Source organism: Gekko japonicus, unplaced genomic scaffold (genome assembly GCF_001447785.1).
Source record: "Gekko japonicus isolate JY-2015 unplaced genomic scaffold, Gekko_japonicus_V1.1 scaffold2239, whole genome shotgun sequence".
Classification (NCBI taxonomy): Eukaryota; Metazoa; Chordata; class Lepidosauria; order Squamata; family Gekkonidae; genus Gekko; species Gekko japonicus.
The window spans coordinates 164,023-175,469 of record NW_015177085.1 but is presented as its reverse complement, the minus strand read 5'-3'; the positions used below and the strand labels follow the sequence as shown (position 1 = coordinate 175,469).

At 48.5% G+C, this 11,447-nt stretch overlaps 1 non-coding gene across 1 annotated transcript; it reads right to left on the bottom strand.

The window, feature by feature from the left end:
- Positions 1 to 8,505: 8,505 nt before the first annotated feature.
- On the bottom strand, positions 8,506 to 8,577 carry TRNAA-UGC. The gene has a single exon. It is a non-coding gene; the product is annotated as a tRNA-Ala (tRNA).
- Between the last annotated feature and the right edge of the window lie 2,870 nt (positions 8,578 to 11,447).

Genomic DNA, 11,447 nt, shown 5'->3' with positions numbered 1-11,447 from the left:
GGGGGGGACGGAGCCGGTTGCCGGAGGCAAGTGCCTCACAGCGCCGGCCCTCGAGTGGGTGCCTTGTAGTTCTCAGCACTGAAAATGGCGTTGGTAGTCCTCGTCGTCTATGGCCAACAATGAAAATGGCGGCGGGAGACTCTCGGATGAATCTTCGCGGCAGTCATGGTGTGGGCGGGACCCGGGCTTTGCCTTCCGATTGGTGGCCAGATGTGCTGAGGAGCAGTTCCATCAGCCATACACTAACGGGGCGCATTTTAGAACGTTGGCACCCACTACTCTTTTATAATAAGGGAGAGATTATGCGTCTGTTATGTATTGAGCCTAAGCCATTCCTCAAGCTGTACCTAGAGCAGGCTGACCTTGCTTCTCTAGAACAATCGCTCGCCTGGATCCATGAACTAACCAATAGATAACCATGCCTGGGTAGCTCAAAGTAAGAACTATCTCTTGGGCTCGTTGATTGTGAATTGAATGGTGATAATTACACACCATATTACAAAGCCACAGGAATAAACAGCTTTAAAGGAGGGTTAGATTGATTCATGGAGGATAAGTCTATCAATGGCTACTAGTCATGGTGACTGAGGGGAACTTCCACATTCAAAGGCAGTCAGCCTCTGATTCCCAGAGCCAGGAGCCAGGAGCCTCGGCCTCTATGCCCTTTTGTTGGCCATCCAGAGGAACTGGTTGTCTACTGTGTGAGACAAGATGCTGGATTAGATAGACCACTGGTCTGATCCAGCAGGGTTCTTCTTACGCTTTTATGTTCTTAAAGCCTTCTGGGAACGTCATGAGCATCACTAGGCATTGTGCATCTGTAGGTACTCTACAGACTGATTTTAATTGCACACCAATTCAAGATCCGACTGGGTTCTGAGCAAGTGAAACCTTCACCTTTACCTTTAGTAGCCTCAATAGCCCAGTTTAGCCTGTGCTTGTCAGAACCTGGTAGCTGAGCAGGGATGGCTCTGGTGAGTCTTTGGATGGGAGACCTCAAAGGAAGTTCAGGGTTGCTATGTGGAGAAAGGCAATGGCAAACCACCTCTGCTCATCTCTTGCCTGGAATGCCCCAAGGCTGGTGTTGTGACTCAATGGCACCTTCTTCTTCTTCTTCTTCTTCTTCTTCTTCTTCTTCTTCTTCTTCTTCTTCTTCTTCTTCTTCTTCTTCTTCTTCTTCTTCTTCTTCTTCTTCTTCTTCCTCTTCCTCTTCCTCTTCCTCTTCCTCTTCCTCTTCCTCTTCTTCTTCCTCTTCCTCTTCCTCTTCCTCTTCCTCCTCTTCCTCCTCTTCCTCCTCCTCTTCCTCGTCCTCTTCCTCTTCCTCTTCTTCTTCTTCCTCCTCCTCCTCCTCCTCCTCCTCCTCCTCCTCCTCTTCCTCCTCTTCCTCTTTTTCTATCTCATGTAAAAGATTCCCCACACTGCTCACATAACAGTTTTCCTCTTCGGATGAGAAAAAAAATTGCTCAGCATCAACGTGTTCTCCCCCTCTGTCCACCACTTTATTTTACAGTTCTGAATGAAGAAGGAAGAGAAAGGGAAAGATTTTTTTTTGAAAATTTACTATTGAAAAATCCCAGGCTATTTAGTTTGGTGGAGTGAGGAATTGATCATCGAGCTGCTCATTTCTTACTGCGGCGCATCCATTTATCTGCCTTAAAAATCATTCTGTAGGAGATCATCGCTCTTGGGGGGGAAATAATTGCTCTGTTATTGGTTGATGGTGAAACCCAAGTAGTGGATGCAGCTCTTGCCTCAGCCGTGCACCAAGGTCAAGATCTTCTAGCATTGGCTCAGCTGGATCTTGAAGCCAGTCTTCGTGTCGATGGTGCTGAGGCCATGGGGAGGAGGTAAAGGTAAAGGTTCCCTTGCTTGAAAGCCAGTCGAATCCGACTCTAGGGTTGCGGTGCTCATCTCCGTTTCAAAGCCAAAGAGCCAGCACTGTCCGAAGACGTTTCCGTGGTCATGTGGCCGGCATGACTAAACACCAAGGCGCACGGAACGCTGTTACCTTCCCACTGAAGTGGTACCTATTTATCTACTTGCAGTTTCTTGCTTTCAAACTGCTAGGTTGGCAGGAGCTAGAACTAGAGGCGGGAGCTTACTCCGTCATGCGGCACTCAGGTCTCAAACTGTTGAACTATCGACCTTCCACAGCCATGGAAAAGAGGAAAATCAATCTTATTTTGGTGTAGTGGTTAAGTGTGCAGACTCTAATCTGGGAGAACCGGGTTTGATTCCCCACTCCTCCACTTGCAGCTGCTGGATGACCTTGGGCAAGCCATAGTTCTGTCAGAGCTGTTCTTGAGAGAGCTCTCTGAGCCCCACCTACCCCACAGGGTGTCTGTTGTGGGGAGGGGAAGGGAAAGGAGATTGTAAGCTGCTCCGAAACTCCTTTGGGTAGTGAAGGGCAGGGGATAAATCCAATCTCCTCTTCCTCCTCTTCTTCCTCTTCCTCTTCTTCTTCCATGTGTAGGGTTGCCAGGTCCATCTTCATCCCCAGTGGGGGACTTTGGGGGTCATTCCCGGAGAAGGCAGGGCATCCGCAACATGATGACATCACGTTGGGGGCACCCCCGCTCCAAGCCCCGCCCCCGGGCAGTATCGCCAGCAGCCACTCCTCTCTCCCTAACTTCCTGCAAGAGTTAAAGGGCGCACCGATCAGGTGGAGGGCCCTTTAAATCTTGCAAGAGGGGAGGGGGTGGCTGCCACAGCATGCCTGAACTCCGAGTGGCAATGCTGCTTGGAATTCAGGCCCATGGGGCCTGGTCCCCCATGGCTGCCAGCACTTAAACGGACCCCTTCATGTGCTTCCAGGCAGCGGCCCACACAGCTTGGAATTCAGGTCCACAGCTGCCCCTCTCCCTCCCCTCTCTCAAGAGAGAAGGGATGGGGTGGCTGCCGGTGTTCGGGCTTGGGGGCGGGTGGAACCCTCCCAAAAGTAGGTAAACCCCACCAGACCGGGGGGGGGGGGTCTGGTAATCCTATCCATGTGGGAGCCCCAGTTTATTTATTTATTTATTTATTTATTCACATTTATACCCCGCCCTCCCCAATGGGCTCAGGGAGGCTAGACTAAAGATGCTCGAACACCTGCCGGTCCAGCTTTTGCCCTGTTCCCCAGTTGGGATCAGGCACCTGGACGGCTCGTCCTAGCTTGATCTCATCAGAGCTATGAAGCTAAGCAGAGTCTTCAGAGCAGTTCTTCTCTAGACAGAGATTGATTAAGATATGGAATTCGCTGCCAGAGGCTGTAGCGGTGGCCACAGGCATACACAGCTTTAAAAGGGGATTAGACAGATTCGTGGAGGAGAGGTCCATCAGCGGCTACTAGCTGTGGTGACTGAGGGGAACCTCCACATTCAGAGGCACTAAGCCTCTGAATCCCAGCCCCAGGAGCAATGTTCCCTCTAAGCTGAGTTAGTGTGAGCTAGCTCACAGTTTTTTTAGCCTCCAGCTCCCATATTTTCATCTTTGCTCAGGAAGGATGGCTCCAGAGCAGACTCATTTGTGCAGTAGCCAAACTGCTCGCTCACAACTTTAATGCCAGTAGCTCACAAAGTAGAATTTTTGCTCACAGGGCTCCACAGCTTAGAGGGAACATTGCCCAGGAGACAACATCAGGGGAAGGCCTCGACCTCTATGCCCTGTTGTTGGCTGTACAGAGGAACTGGTTGGCCACTGAGTGAGACAGGATGCTGGACTAGGTGGACCCTCACTGGTCTGATCCAGCAGAGCTCTTTTTATATTTTTATGTTGGCCCTGGTTAGTACTTGGATAAGAGACCACCAAAGGAGCCCATAGGGGCAGGCAAGAGCAAATCACCCTGTTTGTCTCTGGAGAGCCAGTTTGGTGTAGTGATTAGGAGTGCGGTCTCTGATCTGGAAGAATCAGGTTTGATTCCCCACTCCTCCACATGCAGCCACCTGGGCGACCTTGGATCAGTCACAGTTCTTTCAGAGCTGTTCTCTCAAGAGCAGTTCTCGAGAGAGCTCTCTCAGCCCCACCTACCTCACAGGGTGTCTGTTCTGGGGAGGGGAAGGGAAAGGAGATTGGAAGCCGCTCTGAGACTCTTTTAGGTAGTGAAGGGCGGGGGGTATAAATCCAACCTCTTCTTCTTCTTGCTTTGAAAACCCTATGGGGGTAATCATAAGTCGTCTGTGACTTGACAGTACTTTCCACCACAGCCAGCTGATTTTTTACGGGCTGTTTGTGTCTCTTTGTGGACCCATTTGCAGCCATTTGGCAGGTTGATTCAAGGCATCTCTTCCTAACAGTGTGCCGTACAATGCGATCAGCTTTCTGCGCATGCCTGCTCTCACACAGCCCGATGGAGTTCTGCTCCCCGCACCCGTCCTTGCCACATCGCTGCTTTGCTCGGCAGGCCATTGTTTAAACAGACAGTTAAATTAATAACAAATCATATAAATCTGTCATCATCGCTGTTTTAAAGTAATCTTGTTATCTGGCATTCATCAGCAACACTAACAGCTGCCGATCTGTGGGTGCTGGCAGCATTATCACACACGCGCCGTTTTGAAAACAACAACAACAACGACAACAACAATGCAATCCTATCTGGCAGATGTTCATGGTATTTCCTCACTGGGGCAAATGGAAAGAGAGCCAGTATGGTGCAGTGGTAAAGAGTGTTGGGGTAGTAACTGGGAGATCCAGGTTTGAATCCCCCCTCGTGCCATGAAAACTTGCTGGGTAAAGTAGGGCCAGTCACACCCTTTCAGCCTAACTTACCTCACAGGCTTCTTGTGAAGCTAAAATGGAGGAAAGGAGAATGATGTAAGCCGCACTGGGTCCTCATCAGAACACCACTGAGAGAACAGTGGCTTGCCCAAGGTCATCCAGAAGCTGCAAGTGGAGGAGTGGGGAAATGAAACCTGGTTTTCTCAGATTAGAATCTGTGCTCCTAGGCACTGCACCAAACTGGCTCAAATCAGTTCCCCTGGAGAAAATGGCTGCTTTGGAGGGTGGGAAGTATGGCATCGTACCTTGATGAGATCCCTCCCCTCCTGAAAGCCCATCTTCCCCAGGATTCATCGTCCAAATCTCCAGGTACTTCCCAACCCAGAGTGGACAGCCCTAACCCTCCCCCATCTCGGGTCCGAAGATCTCCCTGTCCATAGCAAGTCTTCTTCCACTCGTATCCTTAACATTCCATGGAGACCTTCCAAATTCAGTTCAGTTTCTTTTAGCCCACGGGCTAGCCTCCATCTGAGAAAGATTGAAGGTCAAAGAAGACGGGGACGGCAAAGGATGAGATGGTTAGACAGTGTCATAGAGGCAACGAACATGAAGTTGAGCCAACTTCAGAGGATGGCGGAAGACAGGAAGGCCTGGCGGGATCTGGTCCATGGGGTCCCGAAGAGTCAGCCTCGACTGTGCGACTGAACAACAACAAGCCTCCATTTTAGTGAAGGAGGTTTCTCTAAAGACCGCGTGAGAGCTCTGACCTGGAGGAGGGGCTGCGTGAGAAAAGAGACACTGATAATAAACACGGGGCTTTCCACTGAGCATCAGAAGATGGCAGAGGAAACAGTTCCCACTGTGCATAAAGCAAACAAATCAAACAGAGCAAATTTCTTAATGGAATGAAAACAAACCTCCGTAATTAAAAAGAACGGCAAGGCCGCTGGAGTTCCCGAAGAACGGCGCAATGTCCTAAGTGCCTGTTTCGCCCCCCACCCTTTGTCGTATTCCTCATCAAAAAAGAGTCTTAATTAGTGTAATAACAGCTGGGGAAAGTAGGCAAAATCAATTCCATGGCTTGTCTATTTATAAAATATATTAAAATCTGCCTTCAGTTCTTAAAGGAAAACAACAAATAGACTACTGCGTCCTACTGTAAAGCCAACATTATTTCCTATCGAAAAAATCAAAGTCATTATTGTCTATTCAGAGGGTTGCAGTTCTAGCTCACCTCCTCGAGGTGCACCCTGAATAGTGCTAAAGAGCTAGAACTTCTGGCTGCCAGTCAATTGCAGGATATCCTGGCTACACTACACACATGGAATCAATCAATCAATCAATCAATCAAAGGGAGATTTCCCACAAGCACTGCTCCGTGCTCACTCCTCCCTTTTGCCCCATGGTACGTGTCAATTTCACACCAGCTGCTGTGTGGTCGCATTTTGCCCCGCAGTTTCAATAGGATTGAGTAGACACGGGGAAAATAATGCGAAGCTGCGGGGCAAAATGCGGCAGGGCAGCAGCTTGTGTGAAATTGACACGTACCATCGGGGCAAAAGGGAAGAGCGAGCGTGGAGCAGCGCTTTTGGGAAATCGGTCAGATGCTGTTACAACCAGGGAAAAATGCAAGGTATTGTGTCCTGAGTAGAACTCTGATAAAACCAGGGATGAGATCCAAGAGCGGAAAGGATAACCTGGATGTAGATTCTAGAACAGGTAAATGGCAACTGGGCAGCCTGGCTGATGTAACTTTAAACTTTGGGAGTCGTTTAAGTAAGGTTGCCGGCTCTGGGTTGGGAAATACCTGGAGAATTGGAGGGGTGCAGATTGGGGAGGGTGGGGTTTGGGGAGGGAAGGAACCTCAAAGGGTCAAATGCCACAGAGTCCACCCTATGAAGCAGCTATTTTTTCCAGAGGAACTGATATCTGCCATCTGGAGATCAGTTATAAGGGCAGACTGCCAGGTCCCACCTGGGAGGTTGGCCATGCATCCCTGAATTCAACTGAAGAAGTGAGCAGTGACTCGAGAAAGCTCCTGCCTTGCCACATATTTTGTGAGTCTTTAAGATGCTGATGGACTCTTGCTCTTTTCTACTGCTACAGGCAGACTAACAGGCAGGGGTCATTTCCTGCAGGAGCGCACAGGAGCGGAGCTCCGGCAGTAAAGAGCCCAGGGGGCGGGCACATGCAACAAGCCCCACCCCCTGCTCCCAGCAGCCCTCAGTCAGAGCAAGAAGCAGCCAGGTAAGTCGCAGAGCTCCCCCTGGCCCCCGGCCCAAAGCAGTCCAGTGGCACCTTTAAGACCAAGTTTTATTCAGGTACAAGCTCTCCCTCCTCTGTGAGGACAGATCTGCACATCCCCCCCCCCCCAATAGCTAGCAATCCAAAACAGTCCAGTGGAGCCTGAGCGGTGGGTGTTGCCTTCTGACACACTTCCGGTGGTTTCAGGGGGTGTGGCATATGCAAACAAGTTATGCTAATGAGTTATGCTAATGAGCTCCTGCACCTCTTTTTCTACGAAATGACCCCTGCTAACAGGGCTACCCATCTTGATCTCAATTCAACTTATTTGGTTGCCTCAAACTAGGCACACCCATTCTCTCTTGAACACAAGAAGCAGCCTTGTACTGTCTCAGATACAGTATTGTCTGACCATCATGGAAATTTTCCTCCAAAAGAACTGTAGAATCAACCAGACCTTGATTTGTCAGAACTCTTTTGCTTCTGAGCAGGGGTCATTTGGTAGAAAAAGAGGTGCAGGAGCTTATTATCATAACTCATTAGCATAATTCATTTGTCACGTCCCCTGACGTCACCAGAAGTGTGTGCAGCACCCACCACTCAGGCTCCACTGGACTGTTTTGGATTGCTAGCTATTGGGGGGAGGGGATGTGCAGATCTGTCCTCGCAGAGGAGGGAGAGCTTGTACCTGAATAAAATTTGGTCTTAAAGGTGCCACTGGACTGTTTTGGACCGGGGAGCTGGGGGGGGGCCCGGCTCTGCAACTTACCTGGCTGCTTCTTGCTCTGACTGAGAGCTGCTGGGAGCAGGGGGCGGGGCTTGTTGCATGTGCCCACCCCCTGGGCTCTTTACTGCTCCGCTCCTGTGTGCTCCTGCAGGAAATGACCCCTGCTTCTGAGTATCCTGGTAAGATGTAACTCTTATCTAAATCTGATGTATTTGGTAGCCCCAAACAAGGTACACCCATTGTCTTTTGAGCACTTGAAGCAGCTTTGTACTGAGTCAGACACAGTATTGTCTGACTAGCATAGTGTTGCCTACTCTACTGGCAGCAGCTCTCTGGGTTCCCAGGATGAGTTCTTATATATTGTCTACTACCTGATTCTTTTCTTAAACTGAAGAGGCCAGGGACTGAATCTGCATGCAAAACAGATGTTGTACCATAGAATCACAGAATCATAGAGTTGGAAGGGGCCATGCAGACCATCTAGTCCAACCCCCTGCCCAATGCAGGACCAGCCAAAGCAGAGGCTCCAACACTGAGCCACAGTCCCTCTCCATGGTCCTCCAGGGTCTCCGGTGGAGGTCTTTCACATCACCTACTGCCTGGTCCTTTATACTTGAAGATGCCAGGGATTGAACCTGTGACCTACTACATGCAAAGCAGAGACTCTGCCATTGAGCCACGGTCCACTGAGCTGTTGCCCCTCCCCATTCTATGCAATTGCCTTATGTTGAGTCAAACCATTTGTCTAGCAAGGCTAGCATTGTCTACTATGGTAGCAGCTCTGCACTGTCTCAGGCCGAGGTCTTCTACATCACCCCCTACCTGATTCTGTAATCTAGAGACACCAGGGATTGAAACTGGGACCTTCTGCGTGCAAGGCAGATGCTCTACCACTGAGCCATGGCTCATAGCTGATGTGGGAAATAGTGCCACAAACAGAATGGACAGGAAGAGCCAAATAGACCTGTTATTTTCTCCTGTAATAAGTTTGCAGCTAAGGTTGCCAGCCCTCTGCCCTCAACCACTGGGAGCTTTGGGGGGCAGGGCACAGGAAGGGTAAGTGTCAATCAAGATTGCTATCACAACACTCTAGGAATCCCCCAAAATTCTATAATAAAACCATAGAGTCTCAGGGATTTCCTAGAGTACCATGATGTCACTTCTGGGTTTACCCAGAACATCACTTTTCACTCCTCCCTCTCTCTCTCTCTCTCTCTCTCTCTCTCTCTCTCTCTCTCTCTCGGCGGAATCTGCATTTGTCTTTCCCACCAGTGTCCCAGCCTTTTGACTCCTTCAAAACCCCTCTTATATATATAAAGTAAAAGGTTTCCCTTGCTTGAAAGCCAGTCAATCCGACTCTGGGGGCAGTGCTCATCTCTGTTTCCAAGCTGAAGAGCCAGCATTGTCCAAAAATGTTTTCCATGGTCATGTGACCGGTATGACAAAATGCCAAGGTGCGTGGAATGCTGTTACCTTCCCACCAAAGTGGTACCTATTTATTTACTTACAATTTCTTGTTTGGCAGCTAGGTTGGCAGGAGCTGGGGCTAGAGACAGGAGCTCACTCTATCACACAGTGCTAAGGTCTCGAACTGCTGAGCTACTGATCTTCTATCTATCTATCTATCTATCTATCTATCTATCTATCTATCTATCTATCTATCTAGGCTCAGACAATATTTCCTCCGCTTCTGCATTCTGTAGACCAGAAGCCAAAATTAGAAACAAACAAAAGTATTCCCTGGCTTCAGCCAATCTGTCCTATACTCATTGTTGCTTAAGAGTGTCAGTTCAGTAATAAATGCTGTCAGAAGGATTCACACGTCTGCCGCTGAACACCCCTTTTCAATCAGACCTCCAGGGAAGGTTCCGGTACCCAAACTAAAAACACCCCCTTTCAATCAAACCTTCAGGGAAGATTCTGGTACCCAAACTAAAAACCTATAAAAGCTTGTATCACCTTAGCCAATGATGGTGCACGAAACAGGAGAGGAACAAAATCAGTCCCTTGAGTTTCCTGAATAATCCCCCACAAAGCTTTGGGAACCAATTTCTGCAAATGACAAGCAACTAGTCAGAAAATTTCCACCAAAAGAATTGTAGAATCGCCCAGCCCCTTGATTTGTCAGTAATCTTTTGCTTGTGGGTATCCTGGTAAGAAGTAACTTGGGTAACGGATTTATTCTGACACAGGCTAGACTATGATTTAAGGTGTCAGTCTGTAAAATATGAACAGTTCACAGATTTATTCTGTGCCCCAGTGAACATCTTGATCGATCACCGACATTATGAGATGGCTTTTGTATATTAAAATTGCATGCATCAAGGTTGTGCTGTTGCGCTTGGGAAGACTTAAATTAACGGAACTCTTTTCAACAGTGCTGTGGGTTTGTATGAAAGTGAAAGTCAGTGTAAAAATAGAGTCCAAAAACCCATGGTTTAACTCAGCCTTATGTACAAAAGATATATTCGTGGGGGGTAAAATATTTTTGAAGGAGAAGAGGAGGAGGGGGAGACTAGATTTACACTTTGCTTTTTGCTACCTGAAGGAGTCTCAGAGCGGCTTACAATCCCCTTTCCCTTCCCCTCCCCACAACAGACACCCTGTGAGGTAGGTGGGGTTGAGAGAGCTCTTTTGAGAACTGCCCTTGAGAGAACAGCTCTGAAAGTACTTGTGACTGACCCAAGGTCATACCAGCAGCTGCATGTGGAGGAGTGGGGAATCAAACCCGGTTCTCCCAGATTAGAGTCCATGCTCTTGACCACTACACCAAACTAGAGGGAATGAAAACTGCAAGATGAGACATTTACTTGGTCTGTGATGATATTATTTTATTATTTATTTATTTACATTATTTTAGTCTCCCTTTCTTACAGGGACTTGAGTGGATTACGCAGAGTGAGCCAGTGCAGTCACAAAAAAATGGGACATTCAATAACCAGTTCATTAGGATTTTAAATGTCTGGAACCACCAGAAATAACTGAAGCATAACATAAGAATTCACATGACACAGTAAGCGGTACAGAAATGACATAAATAGGATCCAGTTTGTGGAAGATGAAGAAGAAGAAGAACCCTTCCCCTCCCCACAACAGACACCCTATGAGGTAGGTGGGGCTGAGAGAGCTCTGACAGAATCTGCTCCTTTTCAAGAACAGCTCTTATCAGAACTACTGCTTGCCCAAGGTCATCCAGCCAGGTGCAAGTGGAGGAGTGGGGAATCAAACCCGGTTCTCCCAGATTAGAGTCCACACGCGCACTTAACCACTACACCAAACTGGCTTTTGTTGTCCAAGACTTTATTTGTACAGGGTTTTTTTGGTGGTTTACAAACTTGCATATGCATATATATACATATGCATATGTAGGGGCTGTGGTGGCTCAGATGTTAAGATGCCGAGCTGCAGACCAGAAGGTCTGTAGTTCAGCAGCTCAAGACCCTAGTGTTGTGTGATGGAGTGAGCTCCCTTCTTTGGCCCCAGCTCCTGCCAACCTAGTGGTTCGGAAGCAAGAATTTGCAAGTAGGTGAATAGGTACCACTTCAGTGGGAAGGTAACAGCGTTCCATGCACCTCGGTGTTTAGTCATGCCAGCACCTCTTTTTCTACGAAAAAGAAACATCTTCGGACAGTGCTGGCTCTTCGGCTTAGAGTCGGATTGGACTGGCTTTCAAGCAAGGGAAACCTCTACCTTTACTATGTGCTGTAGATCCATTTGTGGTTGACCACCTGGCTGTTGGCAACCCTAATCCCACCCCACCCCATAAGGGCTGTATGAA